The sequence below is a fragment of the Coregonus lavaretus genome (genome assembly GCF_964263955.1).
Source record: "Coregonus lavaretus genome assembly, chromosome: 12".
Lineage (NCBI taxonomy): Eukaryota > Metazoa > Chordata > Actinopteri > Salmoniformes > Salmonidae > Coregonus > Coregonus lavaretus.
The window spans coordinates 17,026,698-17,052,579 of record NC_139999.1 but is presented as its reverse complement, the minus strand read 5'-3'; the positions used below and the strand labels follow the sequence as shown (position 1 = coordinate 17,052,579).

Genomic DNA, 25,882 nt, shown 5'->3' with positions numbered 1-25,882 from the left:
AGTTACAATGTTTACACATCGTTGGCTGTAAATATGTTTACAAGAAAACATGCTGCCATGCTCAAAAACGGACCTTGAAGAACATCCTCATAAAGTTCATTAACGTCGGATAGGGCAGGCTTCCTCTTCCCAAAAATAAAAATGTTTTATAAACATCCATATTGTGAACTAGAATACATCAAATACATTAAAAAAATCTACAAGAAAGTACATTTTAGCTAGGTGTGTAATTATTCATAAATAAATCACTACCTAACAGGGAAAACATATTTTATGGCATATAATGTAGTTGCAACAATGTGTCAGTTACAACAATGTGATGTTAAACAAAAATCAAATCACACATTACTAATTACTTAATCACACACACGCTAATTACTTTACCCAGAAGTGGCACCACAGGTCTCAGAGTGGTGGGGCCATTTTTTTTCTCCTGATGGTTAACTCCAGGTAAAAGTCCGGAACCTAGTTGTAGCAGGGACTTTAAAGGGATACTTCGGGATTTTGGCAATGAGGCCCTTTATCTACTTCCCCAGATTCAGATGAACTTGTGGATTCCATTTTTATGTCTCTGTGTCCAGTATGAAGGAAGTTAGAGGTAGTTTGGCAAGCCAATGCTAACTAGCGTTAGCATACTAGCAGATACCATAGACTTCCAGTCATTGCGCTAACACTAGTTAGCAATTGCGCTAGCGCTAGTTAGCAACTTCCTTCAAACTGCACGCAGAGACTTAAAAATGGTATCCACAAGTTCATCTGACTCTGGGGAATTGCCAAAATCCCGAAGTATCCCTTTAAGGGTTGCCCTATTGCCTGGGGTAAGTGAACTGAGCAGTCGGGCAAGTTGAGCCTGCTCGTAAGTTGCACCAGGTGATTTATTTTACTAAAAACAACAAAACTGTAAGGAATTCCAGTAGGCCTTGCCTAAAACGTATCTTTCTGGTTCATCCCCATTGTTTAAGTGAAAGACCGAAAATGTATGGCATTTAAAGCAGCCGGGCAAGATGAGCCTGTTCTGTTGTTGTCCCATTAGGCAGAGGATTTTTTAAAACTAAAATCAACCTAACTGCAAAGGATTCCAGTAGCCTAACATACTGTACACTGAGGCATCGCGTTATCCTATTTCTCTCAGGCGTGAGCTGAATGTAAAAATCTTGAAAATAGAACCAGAGCGTAATTTTAAGCTTGAGCAGTGCAAGCCTAACAAGTTATGGCATTTCTAAGTATAAATAACTATATTCCCATTTTCGGGCAAGTGACCATAATCTTCGGGCAACCAAAGAATACTGCTGACTTGGCCAATGGGAAAGTGCCTTTCATACCTTAAAGTCAATCACTGTGTAGGGTATGACATAGTGATTAATCAGAGTTTTTCTAATCAGGACACATACTGCAGTTTTAAACTCCTGGAAAAACTCCTGGCCCTATAGGGAGGATGAAAACCCTGTCAAACTGCAGCAACCTTATACTTGTTCATATAAATTCTATTTTAAAACTAGACTAGACTAACAGCAGGTTTTCCACTACATAGACACATAGATAACTGTGATTAGACAATATAACTAACAGGGGTGAGCTTGCTTTATGCAGGGTTGTATCATGTAGGCCTAAATTAAAAAGTGACCTGTGCATTAACACATTTAAGCCTATGTAATCACTATTTGTTGAAAAAAAATGGACTACGTAGCCTAGCCAACTGAAGTTTGAATATAAACCAAATTTGATCACATTCACCAAAATATTGGCTTAGGCTATAAATACGTAATGTTCCTGCTTCGTTTCCCCAGGCCAGATGGAAAGGGCAAATAGGTAGGCTACAGTTGATCAGACTGATACAGCATGTCAGATCGCTAATGTTTAGGTGTAGGCTGCCACAACATTTCTCTAAACTTAGAGTTTTTGTTTGTGTCTGTCGAGAGTGAGTGAGTTCTTTTCCCGTTTGCTAAAATAATACAGAAGGAAAGTGGAGAGCGTGCTCTGCTTTCTATAGACGTGTGCCATGCCCGATCCGTGCGACCTGTGATTTCTGTGAAACTGATTGGTCAAGACACACACAACCTGCAGGACTTTGATAACATGGACATAGGCTGTTAAGGGACAGTTCGACATTTAATGCATCCCCCTCCCCAACATTAAATATATTGTCACACGACCTTCCCTTTGTACTGTAAAGAAAGGTGTGCACCCTCCCTCCTCATAAAATCTACTAAAAATAATGTTTAAGAACACAAATAACAATAACTGTAGCGACCCTGTGTTTACAAACGTGGATATCGACTTTGCCACTTCAGAATGCTTTTGTGGCATAGTCGACGACACGCAGGGCTACGGGCCAGAAGGTTGAGGGTCGCCGACCACCACGGACGAGTTCACTCTCCCTGCCTGTTTTATTAGACGTACACTACAATCAGATCCGGCTGCAGACAATGATCAGCTAGGTGGAAATCAAATTTTCTAAATGTTTATGCTATATTTATAATTATAGAAAATATACGCAATAAATGTTCAACCTACACGTTTCTGTGCCAATGCACCACAACCAATAAGCAAAGCATACCAACTTTGGGTGCTTCAACTTCATGGTTTACGTTTTCAACACCACAATCTGCACAGTTTTGATGCTGGAATTATATTTTGGATGAACGTGCGCAGGTAGCCTACAGTAGCCTTCACAAGCATATTCAAACATTGTGACTGGTTGTGTTTATGCCACACATAAAAGGTCATACATTTTAAAAGTTAAATTATAAATATTTAGGATATATTGAAGAGTTAAGTTCTAGGTGCGCAAGGAATAGTCGCTCGGATTGGAGATGAGGCAGAGCACACATTAAGCTTTCCTTAATAACTGGGCCTGCTGGGAGCACATGTGGCTACATTATTATAGGACGACTTGAGAGAATGATGATCTGCAACAGACAGCGCATCTCAGTATCAGAACATAAAATACAGTGGGGAGAACAAGTATTTGATACACTGCCGATTTTGCAGGTTTTCCTACTTACAAAGCATGTAGAGGTCTGTACTTTTTATCATAGGTACACTTCAACTGTAAGAGACGGAATCTAAAACAAAAATCCAGAAAATCACATTGTATGATTTTTAAGTAATTAATTTGCATTTTATTGCATGACATAAGTATTTGATACATCATAAAAGCAGAACTTAATATTTGGTACAGAAACTTTTGTTTGCAATTACAGAGATCATACGTTTCCTGTAGGTCTTGACCAGATTTGCACACACTGCAGCAGGGATTTTGGCCCACTCCTCCATACAGACCTTCTCCAGATCCTTCAGGTTTCGGGGCTGTCGCTGGGCAATACGGACTTTCAGCTCCCTCCAAAGATTTTCTATTGGGTTCAGGTCTGGAGACTGGCTAGGCCACTCCAGGACTTTGAGATGCTTCTTACGGAGCCACTCCTTAGTTGCCCTGGCTGTGTGTTTCGGGACGTTGTCATGCTGGAAGACCCAGCCACGACCCATCTTCAATGCTCTTACTGAAGGAAGGAGGTTGTTGGCCAAGATCTCGCGATACATGGCCCGATCCATCCTCCCCTCAATACGGTGCAGTCGTCCTGTCCCCTTTGCAGAAAAGCATCCCCAAAGAATGATGTTTCCACCTCCATGCTTCACGGTTGGGATGGTGTTCTTGGGGTTGTACTCATCCTTCTTCTTCCTCCAAACACGGCGAGTGGAGTTTAGACCAAAAAGCTCTATTTTTGTCACATCAGACCACATGACCTTCTCCCATTCCTCCTCTGGATCATCCAGATGGTAATTGGCAAACTTCAGACGGGACATGCGGCTTGAGCAGGGGGACCTTGCGTGCGCTGCAGGATTTTAATCCATGACGGCGTAGTGTGTTACTAATGGTTTTCTTTGAGACTGTGGTCCCAGCTCTCTTCAGGTCATTGACCAGGTCCTGCCGTGTAGTTCTGGGCTGATCCCTCACCTTCCTCATGATCACTTATGCCCCACGAGGTGTGATCTTGCATGGAGCCCCAGACCGAGGGTGATTGACCGTCATCTTGAACTTCTTCCATTTTCTAATAATTGCGCCAACAGTTGTTGCCTTCTCACCAAGCTGCTTGCCTATTGTCCTGTAGCCCATTCCAGCCTTGTGCAGGTCTACAATTTTATCCCTGATGTCCTTACACAGCTCTCTGGTCTTGGCCATTGTGGAGAGGTTGGAGTCTGTTTGATTGAGTGTGTGGACAGGTGTCTTTTATACAGGTAACGAGTTCAAACAGGTGCAGTTAATACAGGTAATGAGTGGAGAACAGGAGGGCTTCTTAAAGAAAAACTAACAGGTCTGTGAGAGACGGAATTCTTACTGGTTGGTAGGTGATCAAATACTTATGTCATGCAATAAAATGCAAATTAATTACTTAAAAATCATACAATGTGATTATCTGGATTTTTGTTTTAGATTCCGTCTCTCACAGTTGAAGTGTACCTATGATAAAAATTACAGACCTCTACATGCTTTGTAAGTAGGAAAACCTGCAAAATCGGCAGTGTATCAAATACTTGTTCTCCCCACTGTACATCCAGACTGGCTTGCTACTGTGCCTTTCTAGACCTTATAAACTGTTGAGAGTAGACCCACAACTGATCTAAATGGAATTAATGGAATTAAATATTCAAATCACAGGGCTTTTGTGCCATTACTCAAATTACATTTTCACTGCAGTTTACAGCCTAGAGTAGAATGTTGTACTTGAAAACAATAATGCAATTATTCATTGCAATGTGGTGTTGTAGGCTAGTCTAGGTAGGATAATTGTATTGTCCTTAAACAAGATCAATAGCTTTTGAGCTGCGTGTCTCATTTCTTCACTGTTCTTTCATCCACAATGACAATCCTGGCCTCTACGCTTATATTGAAAATTGGTGCCACTTTGAATAATTTTGTGTGGTATGATTGCTAGTTAGCATATTGCAGATCTGGACAAATGATCCACCTACCACTATTGTCAATATGAATGGTGGATAGAGGGCAGGACAGACAGTTAGACTGGTAGAATATATTGACCTGTGGTATAGTTTGTTCGAGGAAAAGCGCAGTGCATAAGGGACGTCCCAAAACACCTTGATATAGGGGAGGCGCATCCAAGCAGGATGGAAGAAATTATATAGTAAAACCTGCAAAAGGGTGAATGTAAACCAGGGGGAAAAAACACACTACCCTCCCCTGTGCCCAATAAAAAGCCAAAATAAATAGTTAGTTTTAGACAACTATATAACTCTCACAATACTGGACCAATCACACTCACTAACACTGAACAATCAAAGATATACACATGCTGTGAGGTGAAAAGAATGGAGGTAGTAACACAGCTTGTTACCACAACAGACAATGAGGGTAAACCCAAGTTAACAACCCACTACTTTAATAATTGAGACCAGGTGGTTATGGTTTACATCTTAAAATAACATTGTTTCATTTCATTTAGAAAACTCTGTTTAAATCATGTGCAGACATAGCAACTTTCAAACAAGTTAGGCTATATAATGATTCTGAAATTACCAAGTGCCGCTTGCTTACAACCCCCAAAATGTACAGACTCCAAATACTTTAATGTATTTTAAAGGCCCACTCCACTTTGGTCTTCCTAAACGTAAGGAACAAGATAGTAAAAAGAGAGAAATGCATGCATTTAAATGTCAATGTTAAGAATATATCACAACATCTGTTTGATCACGGCTCAAGTATTTTTCCAAGGGTTCTTACGCTCTATCCCTGTGTAAATCATGGAAGCTGACCTTCAACATTCCACATATCATCAACAGGCACAGATAATGCTGGGCAAATATCATAAAACGTGAGTATTTTAGGATTGAGGTGAGGCTGCCAACATCTTCAACCAACCAGGGAAAAGAAAGCCATGCATCTGAAAGCATATGCTGGTTTAACCTACCACCTAACCCACCAATGGAATACGGTAATTCCTACCTACAGGGTAAATGTCTGGGAAGACGGCATAGAACAAATGAAAGGATTCTCAATGTCCTCTAGGGGAGCTGAGAGACAGGTATCAGTCAAAGCCTATTTTGACAGAACCATTGACACTTAAACACATTCAACACAGCTCACAGCCAAGTCTATCTATCTTCAGTCCAAAGACAAGAAAAAACACTCCATATGCGGAGTGAGGTGATCTCATCATAGTGGAGAATAAGAAGGCTGGGGCAGGGGCTGGGGTTAGGGCAGATGCTGAGGCAGGGGTTGGGGCAGAGGCAGGTGTTGGGCAGTGGTTGGGGTAGGGGCTGGGGCTGGGGAAGGGGGCTGGGGTTGGGGCAGGGGCTGGGGCAGGAGTTGGGGCTTGGGCAGGACCTACAACTGAATTGGCATCTGCTCTGCTCTGCAGCAGAGACAACAGACACTCTAAACACATCACTCTTATCCCCCCTGATAAATAACTAAACAAGGCAAACAGAGACAGATCAGTCAAGCTCCAAACAGCTAACACAGAGACAGGGAAAGAGATGGATAGAAAGATAGACAGAGACATAAAGAGAGAGAGAGAGAGAGAGAGAGAGAGAGAGAGAGAGAGAGAGAGAGAGAGAGAGAGAGAGAGAGAGAGAGAGAGAGAGAGAGAGAGAGAGAGAGAGAGAGAGAGAGAGAGAGAGAGAGAGAGAGAGAGAGAGAGAGAGAGAGAGTAGGGGAGGCAGGCTGGCGGTGGTATAGTGCGAGGGCACAGCGATGGGTAACAGGGGAGAGTGGATAAATATCACAGAGTAGCCTGAGCCAAGCACCATGGAAGGATGAGTATTGTAAGGCTGTGAAAGCTGGGCCTTTTTGCAGAGCTGTGACATTTGTTTCTTATTGTCTAAGTGGCAGTTAAAAGTGTCTCCCTGCGAGGGCCCCTCGGCTCTGTGCTGGGCTGCTTTAACAGGGAGGTAACCATATTAGGGCGTGTATGGTAAAGTAAACAATAACATAGTTGCAAAGAGATGGACATTTTTCAGCTAATGGTGTTTGTCATTCCTGTTTTCAGGGCTCTGTATGGCCCTGTACTTTTTCTCCTAGACCAGGGAGACTTTGTTTATGAAAACAACGTAGGAGCCAAGACTGAAACCGGTGCAAATCCCAGTAAATAAATATATGTTTAAAAATGCCTCAGCCTTTCTTGTTGGATTGCATTAAATAAACTCCCATCTTGAATGAAAAAGCTTTCCAGTCCCTCTCAAAAACGTTTTTCCGCTTCATGTGCATCTTTTAACTGTCTAATTTTAATTCAACATTTTAAATATTTGAACATTCTAATTTATTTGATGATCCAACAAGGGGAAGAAGAGGAAAACCTAATTGGCAACAATGTATAACGTGAATTAGAGCAGTTTGGCGAACTTGCAGTTGAATAAAATCAAAAAGGGATATTATTTGATATGTCTGGGTTGGAGGTTTCCATTTCTCACTAATCAAAACGGCATGTAGTGCTATTTGAATGTAATGTAACACTCATTCTACTTTCTGTTTCAGTGGTCACTTGTTCTCCTCTCCTTTTACTCCGTGTCATGGCTCTGGTCATCGCTCTATCTTCTCGGGATTAAAGAGAAGGCATGGCCACAATCTGGAAAACAATAACCATACTGAAGCCCATGTTTTCTCAATCCATTCATGGTAGCCCATTGCTACCTCAACAAGGGCCAAGTTACTAAAGTGTTTGGTTGTAGCCAACACCCAAGCCCAGCCAACCCAAGTCTTGCGTCCCAGACATCCCAGGCTTTCTAAGACATTGCGGCTGTTGAAAGGGTCTAGAAAATCCTAGTCTAACAGTTCACCGAGCCCTAGCAACCAAAATGTAACATATAACTGCAACGCCATAAATTCAGTGCAACAAAAACATAACTTCTTCCATATACTCTGCATGTCAACTTTCTTTGTTTAGTTCTCTCCCTCTAGCAGCCTTCCCAGTCCCCCTCTTAATCTCACACCAAAAATGCAAGCAGTTTATTTACACAATGCGAAAACCATTCCATTAAGTAGCCACACCAGGTGCTTTATCCGTAAAAGAGATTTGTTTTCTCAAATAAACGGAGAGCCGAAGGACTGCCAAAGTGATCTTGACCATCAAGTCAATTCAGCAATGTCAAAAACTTCCAAATAAGAACCAATACTTTTGAAATGTACCTTCCCTACATATTTAATATTCCATTTAAAGCTAGGCCTAATTACAAAGCCCAGAAATACAGCGCATTCGGAAATTATTCAGACCCCTTGACTTTTTCCATATTTTGTTACTTTACAGCCTTATTCTACAATGGATTAAATTCATGTTTTTCCTCATCAATCTACACACAATACCCCATAATGACAAATATTTGGAAAGGCACATACCTGTCTATATAAAGTCCCAGAGTTGACAGTGCATGTCAGAGCAAAAACCAAGCCATGAGGTCGAAGGAATTGTCCGTAAAGCTCTGAGACAGGATTGGGTCGAGGCACAGATCTGGGGAAGTGTACCAAAACATTTCTGCAGCATTGAAGGTCCCCAAATACACAGTGGCCTCCATCATTCTTAAACGGAAGAAGTTTGGAACCACCAAGACTCTTCCTAGAGCTGGCCGCCTGGCCAAACTGAGCAATTGGGGGAGAAGGGCCTTGGTCAGGGAGGTGACCAAGAACCCAATGGTCACTCTGACAGCGCTCCAGAGTTCCTCTGTGGAGATGGGAGAACCTTCCATAAGCACAAACATCTCTGCAGCACTCCACCAATCAGGCCTTTATGGTAGAGTTGCCAGATGGAAGCCACTCCTCAGTAAAAGGCACATTTGGAGTTTGCCAAAGCCCGCTTGGAGTTTGCCAAAAATTTTCATACAATGAGAAACAAGATTCTCTGGTCTGATGAAACCAAGATTGAACTCTCTGGCCTGAATGACAAGCGTCACGTCTGGAGGAAACCTGGCACCATCCCTACGGTGAAGCATGGTGGTGGCAGCATCATCCTGTAGGGATGTTTTTCAGCGGCAGGGACTGGGAGACTAGTCAGGATTGAGGGAAAGATGAACGGAGCAAAGTACAGAGAGATCCTTGATGAAAACCTACTCCAGAGCGCTCAGGACCTCAGACTGGAGCAAAGGGTCACCTTCCAACAGGAACATGACCCTAAGCACACAGCCAAGACAACGCAGCAGTGGCTTCGGGACAAGTCTCTGAATGTCCTTGAGTGGCCCAGCCAGAGCCCGGACTTGAACCCGATCTAACATCTCTGGAGAGACCTGAAAATAGCTGTGCAGCGACGCTTCCCATCCAATCTGACAGAGCTTGAGAGGATCTGCAGAGAAGAATGGGAGAAACTCCCCAAATACAGGTGTGCCAAGCTTTTAGCGTCATACCCAAGAAGACTCAAGGCTGTAATTGCTGCCAAAAGTGCTTCAACAAAGTACTGAGTAAAGAGTCTGAATACTTACGTAAATGTGCTATTTCAGTTTTATATTGTTTATAAATTGTTTATAAATTGTTTTTGCTTCGTCATTATGGGTTATTGTGTGTAGATTGACGAGGGGAAAAAAACGATTTAATCAATTATAGAATAAGGCTGTAACGTAACAAAATTGTCCATAGTATGCATAGAACACCTGAGAAAAGATTAATTCAATTATTTGTAACTGGGAACAAGCAGCAGATAGGACTTTTTTCTTGCACCTATAATCAGACCTCTCAATGGTTTTGTCTATATATGAGGGTACACCGGTTCTCTAATATAGTCATATCAATATGGAAGTTGCTGGTCTTGACCCTCTCAAAAGGTTATAGGTAGTAATTTTGCTGATTAATTCAATTTCACATTTTGAGGCGGAAAGAGCAGGCCAAAGTCAAAGCCTCACAAAAGCCTTCTGGAGATTTGACACATTCTCTCACTTTTGTGATTTTCTTTTCATGTCTCTGTAAGACAACTCATCTGCGGGTGGAATTTGCTTACTGCTGTCGCCTCAGTCAATCTCACACAAAGACTCTGTCATGTTACACGTCTGCACCTGGTAGCAGCCTGACATCATCAAAGGCCTTCACTCTCCCAGACAGTGCTGAATTTATACATCCATCAATATGTTCCAAACCACAAAAAATAAAAAATGTCTGTGTGATGCTGATAGAAAAATAGATTGAAACTTGCCAAACACACTTTCCCCCCAAAAGGTATTTTAAGTAGCTTCAAGATAACACATCTGTGATAACACTATCAGTACAATTCTTTCTACTTTACAAGAGAAGATAATTCACATGAAAGTGCAGGAGATGACAAGAGAAAATAATGTTGCTCTATTCTCTGTGACATACTTTATTCTGAATACAGCATACATTTACCTATGCAACCTGTTTAGCCAGACAATAAAGAGCCTAGATACAGTATCTCCCAAAACCCGTTCTGATAGGACCTGATGTGCTGTGACTGGGGATCGAGAGAAGACAGTGTTTAGTAGGTGCTGACATATCCTGTGATCTAGATAAACTGGAACAAATAAAACCCAGTGTTGCTTTTTATGTTGGTCTCCATTGAAATGTCTTTGTACCCATAATTTTCCGACAGCTAGACTAGGGAAGCCGCCTCGCAGCTATTTTGCCTGTCACTGTTTTTAACTACTGCAGCCAAGCACTGAGAGTAGATTACTGTAGTTAGAGAAAATGAAAAACACAGTGACAAACCTGCTAGTGGCAGAAACGTTTAACGTTCTTGTTAGCAATCACCCCCATGTGGCACTTTAGCAACAGCAAGTTGTTTATTATGTTCAGAGCTCAGCAAAAGTGATTAAAGAAACTCTTTAAGAATCCAAGTGTTATAAATGCATGGAAACACAGCCAGCTGTAAATGCCACCGAATTAGAAGCTTACCAACCCTAATACTAATATGGCAATTTTCAGCTTGATGCTGATATAAAGAAATTACTTTTTAAAGTAAGCAATAAATGCAGTCAAGAGAACTATGATGTGAGCTTTCTTCTTCCCAAAATAAATCTATACGCAACCTTTCTTTGGCCGGACTCATTAATTCACTTTTTATCCTTAATAAAAAGCTGCAGATTAGCAAAGTAACTTGAACAGCTTAACCAAAGTAATCTTGTCTGTGATCTTCAGAGACATTCAAATTCACAGCAGCGTAGTGAGTAATACGAGCAACCAACTGTTGGCATGATATGTTCTTCCTTTTGTTTGAATATGAAATTCAAATGAAGTTCAAACGGAGACAAGAGCATTTAAAATGAATCTAAATAGAAACACACACTGATGTTCTGAGGGAGAACTTCTTCCTGGAATGGGCCTTCGTCTGTTGACTTGATCTTCACCAACATATGAGGAAATAGGCAGAGAAACTAAGACCTGTATGGAGCATGATCTGAACCTACATATGTAGGATCTTAATTTGACCTATATTGTCACAGCAACAGGATTTTAATGTTTAGTCCATAATATTGCTTGTTCGGTGGTTAGGCTATTAGCTGGCCAAAAGTAGGCTACATGAAAAGTGCAATACTGTTAATACTGTATAACCGTGTGTTAGTGTGGGTTTTCAGTGAGTTTATGTAAATCACGAAGCTCATCTGCATTTCCTGCAAATTCTCAGCAACAAAAGAGTGATCAAATTAAGATCCTACAGCTGTAGCATCATTCAGCACGATGATAATTGAACTATCTGGCCAAGAGCCATCCTTACTGAAATCCAACCCTTTGTCAGGCTGCTTTAATTCATAATCCCTAAACAAATAAAGAAAAGATGAGCATGTGCAAACATACATGAGCACTAACAAACACATACACAAACAATGTACAATCACACAATGCATACCGTTTCTCGAAATAACAAGAGCGTCTCTTCCGTTTTCAACCCCATTGCACTTCACAACGGCTTTAAAGACTGAAGCATGGTAATCCTATAAGCTGCCACAGGGATTTCTGCATTAGCAATGCAATCAGAATCGCATTGGAAAGTTGTGTCAATAATTAGGCTGATTTTGGCACATTAACATTAATTACACAATAATTTGAAAGATTTCAGTCCTGATCTTACATATGGAGAAAACAGGTGTGCTGTGGGCCTGGAGAGGACCTGCTTCAGAAGACTATGCAGAAAATGCACTCAGTTTAGATTTTTACCCTTCGGTCCACTGTTGCATTTTTTACCAAATGGAGAAGTGATTGGCTGAATTCAAACAGAGACGAGTATACGGCTGTTTAGCACGTTGGGATGATAGAGCAAGCAGGACAAACACAACACTCACTTCCTGCTCTGATAGTGAGAAACGCACAATCTTATTCAAATACTTAAATCCACACAAATTAAAGAGTTATGACATATGGAGCCCCTCTGAACTAAACACCTGACCGTTGGTGAACCTATTCTGTTGTCTCTCAATTTCCACAAATACAAAAAGCCTTCAAGCTCATATTCTTAAATTTGTCACACACTGTAGGACAGTTAAGATCACTCAATTCTATGTAGTGTTGGCCTATAGTGGTTAGTCACAACATAATAATATCGAGGTAGTTTGGCATCTCCCTGTTAAGAGTCTATGGGTGTAGACCTGCAGGGGTTTGTGCCCCTGCCTTTAGCTGTGAGCTGAGGGGCTGGGATGTTAAAGCCCATCACTGTCTACAAGGCTGTGAGAGACAGAACACAGACACACTGCTCCTCTGAAGCCTAGAGCTCCTGGCGTGTTAACACCCCCACCTCTCCCCACTGGATCACTCCAGTCTGCCTGCTTACATCCTGGGGCCCCAGCACATTGAGATATGTAGAGGGGTGTGAGGAGCACACACACACACAAACACACATACACAAGCACACATAAAGAAACACACTGATCCACCAAGAGCTGGATATTCCATCCATGAAAGGTCGCCTGGCCAAATAATCAGTAGATATGTAACCATGTATTAATCTACGGTTTCTCATGAGGAACTTTGACACTATATCATGACAAAGGCACAGTGTTGAGGGGAAATGAGGGGGAGAAGAGAAAATCCATGCCAATAACTCTTTTAGGTAAAATGCCCCTTTGGGAGTCCATAAACCTTAACTACTACATGTACCTACCTGTACTTGCACGCTAAAATATGATCTCTCTACAGGCAGAAGTCCACTACACACTACAGACCTCTTCTGCTTCCAGAACAAACTGTGCTGTATAACATCAACTACAATAAGTCATACATAGCTTCATCATGCAGTAGCATGATCATGATGAGATATTTCAACACTTACAGTCTCCGTGTACATTTTCAAGTGTTTGACAGTGAACCTTCAGAGCAAAGTCTTTGTTTCTACAAACATACAACCAAGGCAACCAGACTGCATCAGGTTATTTATTAAGCCAATCCGATACAACATTCACCCTCACACTGAGATTGGAGTCTAATGAATAATCGTGTGTTTACCTTCTACAAGGACTTGCTCGTTTAAAGCAATCTTCCGTTCCAGCGTAGTGACTTCAGCCTCCTTGCCCTACAGACAGAGGACGGGAATTAGAGGTTGTTATTGAATAATCACTGCCACTAACTACAGCATTTGCCATCAGCAATCACCAAAACAGAATCGCTGAAAGAAAAACAGACAAAATCAATGTTTATTAATCCTGCTTGCAGTATGAGCCCGCTCAACAGGATTGATCACAATTACACAAATAATGGGTATGGGTAACACACTTCTTCCTGGGTAATTATTAAGAAGTAGTCGATTTTTGTATTTCCTTCCTGATGTTTTTGTTTGTCTTTCCTTTTAATGGTGTCAGCAATCTCTCTTTGGACTGATTCTCAAGCATTGACATATACTAGTGCATGTACATAGCTATCCTAGCCTCATTGTCTAACGCATCTGTACATTTACATCTGGTTGATAAGCACAGTCATTCACTATACTATAGCCGTTGAGGATGATAAGACTAACAATGAAGTTGTTAAATGAAAATGACAGTTTATTTGCAAAACTTTATTTTTTATTTTTTATTCCTTGCACCAGATGCCGCTATCATAAAAATGTCAAAGACGACTCCACCTGGTGGAAGAGCAAACCTGTCTTTCCCTCACTGGAAATTCTAGAGGATTCAGGAGCACACTAACTGTTCAGCATGCACTGTGTGCACTGTAAAATGAGCACTCAACCCCACAAAAAAAGAAATCAAATCTTATTTTTATGGTAAACTGAAAAGTGACTATGGGGCAATATCTCAGAAGCATTTGAATAAAAGCATTAAAGCATATCCAAATATGAAAAAATACCAACTCTTTCACACTGTTCTTTTGTGCAGTTTACATTTGGCAGTCAAAGCTGTGGCCAGGCATTTTTGGAGCTCCAAAGTGTTTATCTAAAGCAGACTGTGCCTAGATAAAACACGAGCCTGAACCTTGCCCAGTTACAGCATTAATTATCTGGTAAATGCCCTTGTTGAAAACACTAGTCAACATTAAACTCACTTTGAACTCGACAAGGGTCGAAAATCATACAAAATGGACTGTTCCTACACCACTCTCCTATTATTCTGATTCATTAGACTTCAATTAACATATCATCAATGACATCGTAAATCAATAGCGAGTGGTGACAAATGACAGATATTTTCAGTTTCAAACTACTAAACATCATTAATCCCTATCACCTGAAAAGGCCCAGGGAACTAAATGAGTTTACCCAATGCATAACATCCATTTAGATAAATGTTCCATGACTTTAATTATGGAAAATGTGTATTGGAGAGAAAAAATAAACAACAAAACTATGATAGCAGCTGTGATTGTGCTTTTTTTTCTTTCTCTGTGCAATATAATGCACATCTTGTAATACCTAAATAGATAATTGTGTCAATTTAAAACTGCACATGGCTGTAATAGTAGTGTTTAGAGCGGTGGGGGTGCGGAGAGCCCAGGGTGTGGATGACCAAGAGCATGCTGCTCTGCCCAGTTGGGTTCGTAGAGTACATCACACACTCTCACATTGACATTTGAGGGAACAGAATAACTCCTGGTTGAGATGATTACCCACCCAGGTGGTTTATGTGCACGCTCAGTGAGAGGGCTCGGTTTAGAACATGAATCAAAACGCAACAATTTCCTAAGACAAAAGAGAGTCGAGGAGCATCTTACAATGCTTGCTGCCAAAGCATTGAAGAGATAGCTAGGTATATTGTGTGAGGAGGAAAAACAGAAGGCCAACAAAAGTGTTCATTATGGGAGTTACAGTATTAGCCCTATCATATCCGTTGGAAAGACACAGAGAGATAAAGACACAGAAAGACTGAGATGATTCAAAAGCATCTTCCAATTCTGTTCCTTTTATTTATTTTTATTTAACCTTTATTTAACCAGGTAAGCCAGTTGAGAACAAGTTCTCATTTACAACTGCGACCTGGCCAAGATAAAGCAAAGCAGTGCGATAAAAACAACAACAACACAGAGTTACACATGGGATAAACAAAACGTACAGTCAATAACACAATAGAAAATCTATATACAGTGTGTGCAAATGTAGTAAGTTATGGAGGTAAGGTAATAAATAGGCCATAGTGCAAAATAATTACAATTTAGTATTAACACTGGAGTGATAGATGTGCAGAAGATGATGTGCAAATAGAGATACTAGGGTGCAAATGAGCAAAATGTATAACAATGTAAATAACAATATGGGGATGAGGTAGTTGGGTGGGCTAATTACAGGTAGGCTGTGTACAGGTGCAGTGACCGGTAAGCTGCTCTGACAACTGATGCTTAAAGTTAGTGAGGGAGATAAGTGTCTCCAGCTTCAGAGATTTTTGCAGTTCGTTCCAGTCATTTGCAGCAGAGAACTGGAAGGAATGGCGGCCAAAGGAGGTGTTGGCTTTGGGGATGACCAGTGAGATATACCTGCTGGAACGCATACTACGGGTGGGTGTTGCTATGGTGACCAATGAGCTAAGATAATGCGGGGATTTGCCTAGAAGTGATTTATAGATGACCTGGAGCCAGTGGGTTTGGTGACGAATATGGAGTGAGGGCCAGCCAACGAGAGCGTACAGGTCACAATGGTGGGTAGTATATGGGGCTTTGGTGACGAAATGGATGGCACTGTGATAGACTACATCCAATTTGAAACTATTTTGCAAATTACATCGCCGAAGTCAAGGATCGGTAGGATAGTCAGTTTTACGAGGGCATGTTTGGCAGCATGAGTGAAGGAGGCTTTGTTGCGAAATAGGAAGCCAATTCTAGATTTAACTTTGAATTGGAGATGCTTAATGTGAGTCTGGAAGAGTTTACGGTCTAACCAGACACCTAGGTATTTGTAGTTGTCCACATATTCTAAGTCAGACCCGCCGAGAGTAGTGATTCTAGTCGGGCGGGCACAAGCAGCGTTTGATTGAAGAGCATGCATTTAGTTTTACTAGCGTTTAAGAGTGTCCTACATTGTATGTTGTGTTAAATAAGAGTTGGCTGTACCAAAAAATAAGAATCATCATCATCATCATCTATCTGGACATAATGGTTGTCTCTGTGATGTAATAATAAATACACTGTATTATTGTTGTCTCTATGATGTAATAATAAATACACTGTATTATTGTTGTCTCTGTGATGTAAAAATAAATACACTGTATTATTGTTGTCTCTGTGATGTAATAATAAATACACTGTATTATTGTTGTCTCTGTGATGTAAAAATAAATACACTGTATTATTGTTGTCTCTATGATGTAATAATAAATACACTGTATTATTGTTGTCTCTGTGATGTAATAATAAATACACTGTATTATTGTTGTCTCTATGATGTAATAATAAATACACTGTATTATTGTTGTCTCTGTGATGTAAAAATAAATACACTGTATTATTGTTGTCTCTGTGATGTAATAATAAATTCACTGTATTATTGTTGTCTCTGTGATGTAAAAATAAATACACTGTATTATTGTTGTCTCTGTGATGTAAAAATAAAATACGCTGTATTTCATGACAAATGCAAAACATTCATCAGTATTGTGGGTTTTTTTTTTATTCTTGGTTGGGACTATTTGAGAGGTATGACTGTATGTACAGTGCATTCGGAAAGTATTCAGACCCCTTGACTTTTTCCACATTTTGTTATGTTACAGCCTTATTATAAAATGGATTAAATAGTTTTTTTCCCTTATCAATCTACACACAATACGCCATAATGACAAAGCAAAAACAGGTTTTTCGATTTGTTTGCAAATTTATAACAATTAAAATAACGTAAATATCACATTTACATAAGTATTCAGACCCTTTACTCAGTACTTTGTTGAAGCACCTTTGGCAGTGATTACAGCCTCGATTCTTGGGTATGACGCTACAAACTTGGCACACCTGTATTTGGGGAGTTTCTCCCATTCTTCACTGCAGATCCTCTCAAGCTCTGTGAGGTTGGATGGGGAGCGTCGCTGCACAGCTATTTTCAGGTCTCTCCAGAGATGTTCGATCGGGTTCAAGTCCAGGCTCTGGCTGGGCCACTCAAGGACATTCAGAGACTTGTCCCGAAGCCACTCCTGCGTTGTCTTGGCAGTGTGCTTAGGGTCGTTGTCCTGTTGGAAGGTGAACCTTTGCCCCAGTCTGAGTTCCTGAGCGCCCCTGGAGCAGGTTTTCATCAAGGATCTCTCTGTACTTTGCTCCATTTATCTTTGCCTCGATCCTGACTAGTCTCCCAGTCCCTGCCACTGAAAAACATCCCCTACAGCATGATGCTGCCACCACCATGCTTCACTGTAGGGATGGTGCCAGGTTTCCTCAAGACGTGACGCTTGACATTCAGGCCAAAGAGTTCAATCTTGGTTTCATCAGACCAGAGAATCTTGTTTATCATGGTCTGAGAGTCCTTTAGGTGCCTTTTGACAAACTCCAAGCGGGCCCATATGTGCCTTTTACTGAGGAGTGGCTTCCGTCTGGCCACTCTACCATAAATGCCTGATTGGTGGAGTGCTGCAGAGATGGTTGTCCTTCTGGAAGGTTCTCCCATCTCCACAGAGGAACTCTTGAGCTCTGTCAGAGTGACCATCGGGTTCTTTGTCACCTCCCTGATCAAGGCCCTTCTCCCCCAATTGCTCAGTTTGGCTGGGCAGCCAGCTCTAGGAAGAGTATTGGTGGTTCTAAACTTCTTCCACTTAAGAATGATGGAGGCCACTGTGTTCTTGGGGACCTTCAATGCTGCAGACATTTTCTGGTACCCTTCCCCAGATCTGTGCCTCGACACAATCCTGTCTCGGAGCGCTACGGACAATTCCTTCGACCTCATGGCTTGGTTTTTGCTCTGACATGCACTGTCAACTGTGGGACCTTATATAGACAGGTGTGTGCCTTTCCAAATCATGTCCAATCAATTCAATTTACCACATGTGGACTCCAAGTTGTAGAAACATCTCAAGGATGATCAATGGAAACAGGATTCACCTAAGCTCAATTTCGAGTCTCATAGCAAAGGGTCTGAATACTTATCTAAATAAGATATTACAGTAATTTTTTTTCTTTGTTTTTATGGGGTATTGTGTGTATATTGATGAGGACATTTTTTTATTTATTTTAATTTTAGAATAAGGCTGTAACGTCACAAAATGTGGAAAAGGGAAGATTTCTGAAAACTTTCCAAATGCACTGTATCTGAATGTGAACAAAGACTAATTTCAGTCTGTGTTCAGGACCTGTGTTCAGAACTGTAGGGTGGACACTCTCTGCGTGGAGGTCACTGCTTCACAATATGCTCTACATGCTCTCATGTTCTAGGTATGTTATCAATGCTGCCTCTGGCTTTGTTGCAGGATCGCATGTTCAAAATAGGAATTAATACCCCTCCACTGAAACACACCCAATCCCAACAAAATGCCCAAATTCCACTCTGGACGGCTCTTCAGCCCTTCTAATGGACAGACGCTCCACTCTCTTCACACCATTCTGACAGAAAAGAAGAGGCCATGAATATTTACCACAAAGTAAAGTTATTCCATTAATTACTCTGAGCATGCTTAACACGATATCTGTGGCTACTTCTGTGGCGGGTTGTTAATGAACTTTCACACGTCATTACCATATGAATTAATGCCCAACTCGATAGCTGTCTGTCAATAGAACAGTTTCCTCACTCACTGTCTTTAAGCCTAGCCAGCATGTTTCAATCACTTAGTGACGCTAGCTGCATCATTCTACACATATCTGTCTATTTATCATACCATGAACTAGACAGCATTACGTGAAAACAAAAAATAGTATTGGTTTGGTTGAACATTCCTCCTGTAAATGGGTGGTGTGGATAAATATAAAGAGTTTATTAAGGATAATAAGAGGGCGTCCAACAGGATAGGCAGTGCAGAGTCAGTGATATCTATATTCAGGACATTAGTGTTTGTTTTTAGGGTGTGTGTGCCGAAGATTTTCCAAGTCGCTGTCTGTGCTCTGAAACACAGGAAAATCTAAGACATGACTCATTTTCAAACAAATGCAGCTGTTTATATGTGATTCACTAAAGGACTGACTGAACAGTATTTTTTCCTTCATTTCTTTTCAAGCTTTATTAAGACAGACTGATTCAATGAAAACATAACTACGTCTCATAAAAACGGCTTTAAATTATCAAGTGTATTTTCTCTTTCAACGCAATTGGCAAGGATTGTGGCATTATATTGCACACCCACATAGTCTGTAAACAACAGCACGCAAACAGGCTCAAAACCTCCAATTAAACCCAACTTTTTTCTTTATTTTCTTTCTGTAAACTGAAAAGGCAACAGTGCAGCCTGCTGAATATCAGCCTGTCTGATCCCAGAGATTCTTTGGACCTGCAACTCATGTTTTGCTGAGCTAAGAACAAAGTACACAGAGAGAGGTTTGCCGCCTTAATACCAAGGAAGTGGAATTTCACTCCTAACCCTAAACAAACAAGGCAGCGCATATCTTTTCACTATTTAAATGTTAACAGAGCTCTTTGAATAGAGCATTCCCTTCCTCTGTATACCCAAATTACTTCACTCTGGCTCTACACAGATTCTAATCTACTGATCCATGAAGCAAACATCAGAAAAATAACTACATTTGGTTTCTCCTACAGTTGAAAACTAATAGCTGGGACAGAGAGAGGCAGAGAGAGAGAGAGCGAGAGAGAGAGAGCAAGCGAGAGTGAGCGAGAGAGAGGAGGGAGGGAGGGAGGAGAGGGAGAGAGAGAACCCTACACACACGGACAGCACAAAGGGGCTAACCGACAGCCAGATTATGCAATGCTATTTTTACAGCCAATTCCTTTTCACCCTGTCAAACAGGAGGACTGTCAATTCTCTCCTGCGATATAACGTTTCCACTCTCCCAAGTCTCTGTGTCCTGCTCCTCCATTCGCCCAGCACAGATCCTGTGTGCTATTAATATCAATAACCCGCAGATTCCATTTCCCCGGACAAAGACGGAGGGAGAGGAGAGAGGAACTGATACCCTCACCCATCACAGCAGCACATTCACTCCTTTACTATCACACCCTACTGAACTAGAGAACAGGAGCAGCTCACGCTCGCACACACAGTTTAGTTTAGTTCACACGATGCAAGCCTCTTCTATGAGGACTGCCGGCCAGGCAGCCCTTAAGTCTGTCAGAAGCCTTAAGTCTAAACCCTGGAGCTCCAGAATAACTTCAGCTCTTCAGAGGAACGCATCCTTCTACCTACGGCACAGTTCTTTGCAGCACTTACAGAACAAATCCACAATACAGACACATGCAACATCAACCCAGAAAAGGCCAGAGAACAAAAGGAGAAAGAGTACAATTAAAATCTTTCCTGACTTACCCATGAACAGTGAGCCTGAGTTTCATTACATTACTGAAACATGACTGTAGATTCCCCCAGGTTTAACAAGACTTCTACAATCCACTTCTCAAACAGAAGAAAAGCCTGTCAGTGGTAGTAGCAGTAAAAGTAGTAGTGCGAGAGAGCTGAAGGGAGCCCTGACTGCAGTGTTCAGAGGAACTGGAGGTATGTGGACTAAACACAACAAAAACCAGAGCCTTGCTCTAGATTAAATATGCAGGAAGAGGTCCCTTTGCATAAACACAAACACTCAGCAAATGAAGGACTGGCACAGACCAGGCAGAGCAGAGCAGGCGCCTGCTGAGAGCCATACCTGTCCTCTGCCCGTTTAATTAGACAAGAGCCAGCAGAACAAATGAACGAACACCAGAACGGTCAAACAACCAGTACAGAACAAAAAAGCTACTTAGTTTGTCCTCAGTGTTATAGAGTGCTCAATGTTTGTTGTAAAGACACTTCAAATACATTACTTTTGTTGTAGGACTACAACAAATACAATTGTTTTTCTATCAGTTGTTTTTAATACATAAATAACAAATACCTCATCTTCAACTTTTAAAATATCAATTTCAGCTACTCGCTTAACTTGTGTAAGAAAATGTGACATTCTATATCATCTATAGGAAATTCTAAAGGATATATACATTAACTAAAACTGTATAGTGTAATTAAAATGTTAAATGTAATTAAAGTAGGTCATGTTTGGGTATGAATATTCCTTTCAATTATGTCCAGTTAAAGTATCATACTGCTACTGCTTATCATGCCTCCCCTGCTGCACTCCTATGCACACCTCCTAATGGATGTATTGGAAATAAAGGCTGAGTCTCTAAAGCCAGGGAAAAAACGGATACGATTCAGAACAGCTACAATTGTCCAGCTCTTACAGTCTTACAGTCTCTCTCTCTCTCTCTCTCTCTCTCTCTCTCTCTCTCTCCTCTCTCTCTCTCTCTCTCTCTCTCTCTCTCTCTCTCTCTCTCTCTCTCCTCTCTCTCTCTCTCTCTCTCTCTCTCTCTCTCTCTCTCTCTCTCTCTCTCTCTCTCTCTCTCTCTCTCTCTCTCTCTCTCTCTCTCTCTCTCTCTCTCTCTCTCTCTCTCTCTCTCTCTCTCTCTCTCTCTCTCTCTCTCTCTCTCTCTCTCTCTCTCTCTCTCTCTCTCTCTCTCTCTCTCTCTCTCTCTCTCTCTCTCTCTCTCTCTCTCTCTCTCTCTCTCTCTCATCTCTCGGGATATGAATGCAGAAACTCATAACGGTGCAAGACTCCTGGAGTGTCTGCCTGAATCTGCCAGGCTTCATGACTGAAACTTCAAGTGAACCAAAGAGAACGGGAGCTGAGCCCCGAAGAAAATCTCGAGCCCAGCTTTAGATGCTGAGTGACATACTGATGCCCAGTCAAAGATTTCCTTTTCATGCAAGCCCTTCTCCAAATTAGAAGGGGGAGAAGCAGAAATGGAGGAAGAGGGGTGCAGACACCGGGCTAGGGAGGGAGTAAAGGGGAGAGAGAGACAGAGAGAAGGGGAGAAAGAGGCAGGGAGAGAATGAGGGCCAGAGAGAGCGAGAGAGAGAGAAGGAGAGAGCTGCGGAGAGCAGAAATGAGACCTCTGGAAAATAAACAGGGTATAGAGTTTCAAAGGCAGGGGGACACAGGCATTCCATTGTTCGAGCCAATTATCAGTGGAAAATAATAACAACAGATGGATCCAGAGCGGCCAACTTATGCCGGAGCGCCCCGGCGCTGGAGAACAGATGATGAAATGTGAGAGTGGTGTCGGGGGAGGAGGGACTGCCCTGCCGTCGAGTCTCCCAGCTCAGCTCCACACACCAGATGTGAACTTCCGCAAGGACAGTTAAATATGTGTTCTGTGGCCACTTGTGCTACATGGCTCAGACATACCAAACACTGGCTAGTCCATACTTCACTTCCATTCATTTCAAAAGAGATGTCTCTTTGGGCTGTTAGAAGTTAAATGATACACGTGGCCCCTGTGTTTCTTCCGTAGTAAATGAAAACCTGTGTGTTTTATTTATATTTAATACATACAGATGTAGAATCTTAATTTGATCAATATTTTGTTGCTGAGAATTTTCCTGCACCGCAGGAAATGCAGACGAGCGTCGCGATTTACACAAATTCACTAAAAGCCCACACTAACACACAGTTATATTAACAGTATTGCACTTTTCATTAGGCCCTTTTTTGTTCAGCTCATAGCCTAACCACCGATCAAGCAACATCGTGGACTAAACGTTCAAATCCTGTTGCTGCAGGATTATTTTGCTGTGACAGTATAGGTCAAATTAAGATCCTACATCTGTAGGTGTCATTTTTGGCTACTTTCTGGTAGTCCTTGTTAGATCGGCATTAGGGACCAGTGGGTGAGGTATTTGTCCTTGTATATTTTGCCCTGTGTGCGCTGTAGCTATTGGAAGGGGGTGTTATTGTGTCCATTCAGCACACATCCCAGAGCACATGTTGTGATGTTTTCATTTGATGTTGTTTTCCCCTTTACCTGCATGCAGCTATAGTATTCAGATTCCACCAGACACCAGCATTGGTGAGAGTGAGAAATCCCTCATATCAGTCCTAGACTGAAAGGCGAGGGGAAGAGGGCGGGGGGACTCCAACCTTAAAACAAAACCAATTCTCAATGTGGCTCGTCAAGGGCGGGAGATGTCTGCAGATAGCAGCACAAATGATCTGCCCTTCCTTTTAGAAGAAGAGAGAAGTTTTTGTTTCATTAACTCAAGACTAAAGCGTAATTATCTCCCTATAGACCTTAATCACCAGCAGAAGGATAATAGAACAGAAAGCCATTTCCAGTTCGGTCATTAAAGTTTTTTGTTGTGTTTTCTTTCCCCCACTCCCGCTTCCTTTAGATGAGAGTATCAAATAATGGCAACCGATCGTAGGGCAAGAGTAAAATCCCCCTTTCAAATATCTCTGTTGTTTAGCATGAAAGACGAAATTGTTATCTGGTTAAAATGTTCAACGTTGCTATAATTTGGCTCAATCCTCCTACTCTGGCCTGTCTTTATCTGGTCTGTCTGTCTGTTCACAGAGCTAGGAGTTAGGGGGCAGAGGACGAGGGGGCCAGGGGGATGAGCCCACTGTCTTCTGTCTCTTCAGAGAGGGAGATCACTGGAGAGTGAATGTAATTAACCATGTTTGAAATAAAATCAGGTTGAGCACAAACAGACCGTTTTATAATTGTATATAATATTTTAAACGACTAACGGTGCTTGAAGGTGCTTGTAATACTATCCCCCAAATGGCGGATCCCTCAAGGATTTCACAGAAGGAAAAAATATAGAAATTTTGCCTAGATTTATTTAGCTTATAAAAAATAATTGCCATTCGCAAATCTCATTGAAGGGGTTGAGGCGTTTGCCTGAAAAACATCTTATTTTTTGGGATGGAGTGAAGACAAAGGGTTTTCAGACAGAAAGTTGAGGGCAAGCAGCCGTTTTGTGCACTGACACCGAGGTCGAGTTAATTAGACTATTGTCATTTTAATCAGGACAGCTCGGCGGCCATCCTTTCCTGAATGAGCCGGTGGACTTTAAACGGCTAAGGGATTTCTGTGTGTGCATGTATGCATGGGGCCCAGGGTTTCACACAGCACAGCGCACAGCACAGTGCCATGGGTTATGGAGTACAGTGCTGCTGGTTCTCTCACATGCTCAGAACATTAATGAGCCGGAGACACACCAAGGAAACATAGACACCCCGAGTATCACCAGGGGAAACACCTCGCCTTTGCTCTGCTCATGTCTCGGTTCATTTGAAAATAATTAAAATATCAAATATTGGAAATAATGTACTTCTCCCTGGCTTTCAGATTTTGAATAGTGAGTCTATCATATCATCTTTATTGTGCTCTCAACTGACATTAACATTTAAAACATCATTAATGGAACCACATTTTAAGGTGCTTATCATTATGGTTACAGAAATTGTATATTTTTTTCTGATTTCCATATTTGATGTATACAATGGGGCAATTATAAGAACAAACTAAAGACATCCAAAAAATATATCAAATCTTTACTGTTATCAAAAAAGAAGAAAGAAACTGATTAATCAAAACAGACAAAAGAGTAGATTAAACTCTCCTGGAGCCATTGGTTCAACTATATTTCACTGCAAATACTTGGAGAGAAAAATATAAAAATACAATTTCAAAAAGAACATTAGCACTGTTCAACCAAACCTACTCTCAGTTGAACTAGTTGTACTCTCAGACAAGCTGTGGTTAGGAGGGGTTAAAAGAACAGTGAACAATGCACCTCATTGGGGTTCTACTTGCCAATCAGAGAGTTGAAAGTAGGCTGCCCTCTGACTGAACTGGAGTCCGCTGCAGACAGTTGAGATGTGACAGATCACATGCAGACGAAAGGTCATCAAGTCATTAAGTCCCCCCACCTGCCATTACCTGAGGCCCTGAGCTGCATCCACCCATGACACTGGTCAGACAGGAAGCACACAGACAGCCAACTAAACATAGTTATTCTATATGAACTGACCCTAGAGGGATATCTAGGGAAACGTATGCACAAATCACCATGAGGTCAGTCAGTCCTCCCTGCAAACTTGACTTTGACAAACTTTGACAAACTTTCCTGTGTCTGTTTATGTTAATAGGTCTGTAACTTCATCATTTTTAACATCGATCATGAATATTTTAGAATGTTAATATATATAGAATGATCAGATATTAACTTCATTCAATAATTCAACACATACAAATTAATAATTCAATAAAAAGAATGATCAGAAATGTTGAAGAGGAAACCAAAGAGAGACATCCAATAGCTTAATGTGGGGATATTTAACTGGAAAGGTTTATACTACAAAGCCTTTGGTAGTTTACAGCATGTAAATGGCTATCAAAGTCCAGTCTAACTTGCTTTTCTTAATGACTATGTGGTGTTGCTACAGAAAAAGTTTACCCTGAAAACACTCCACCATCCACAAAATAAATAATTAAATCGCTTAATTACTGTACCTGGGAGAAAATGTCCCAATTTAAACCGCTATTTGAAATCTGTAATCCAAACATGTCTGCCGGAGGGACTGACCACAGCAATTGAAAACAACATGTTGTTTTGTTCA

The 25,882-nt window shown here is 41.3% G+C and overlaps 1 protein-coding gene across 1 annotated transcript in view; it reads right to left on the bottom strand.

The window, feature by feature from the left end:
- Window positions 1-25,882, bottom strand: part of LOC311138345 (forkhead box protein P1-B-like) — a 233,455-nt gene that overhangs the window by 132,421 nt on the left and 75,152 nt on the right. Inside the window, exon 4 of the mRNA XM_084173014.1 lies at window positions 13,382-13,448. The gene's annotated coding sequence lies outside the window, so the exon portion shown is untranslated. The remainder of the gene's footprint in view (window positions 1-13,381; window positions 13,449-25,882) is intronic.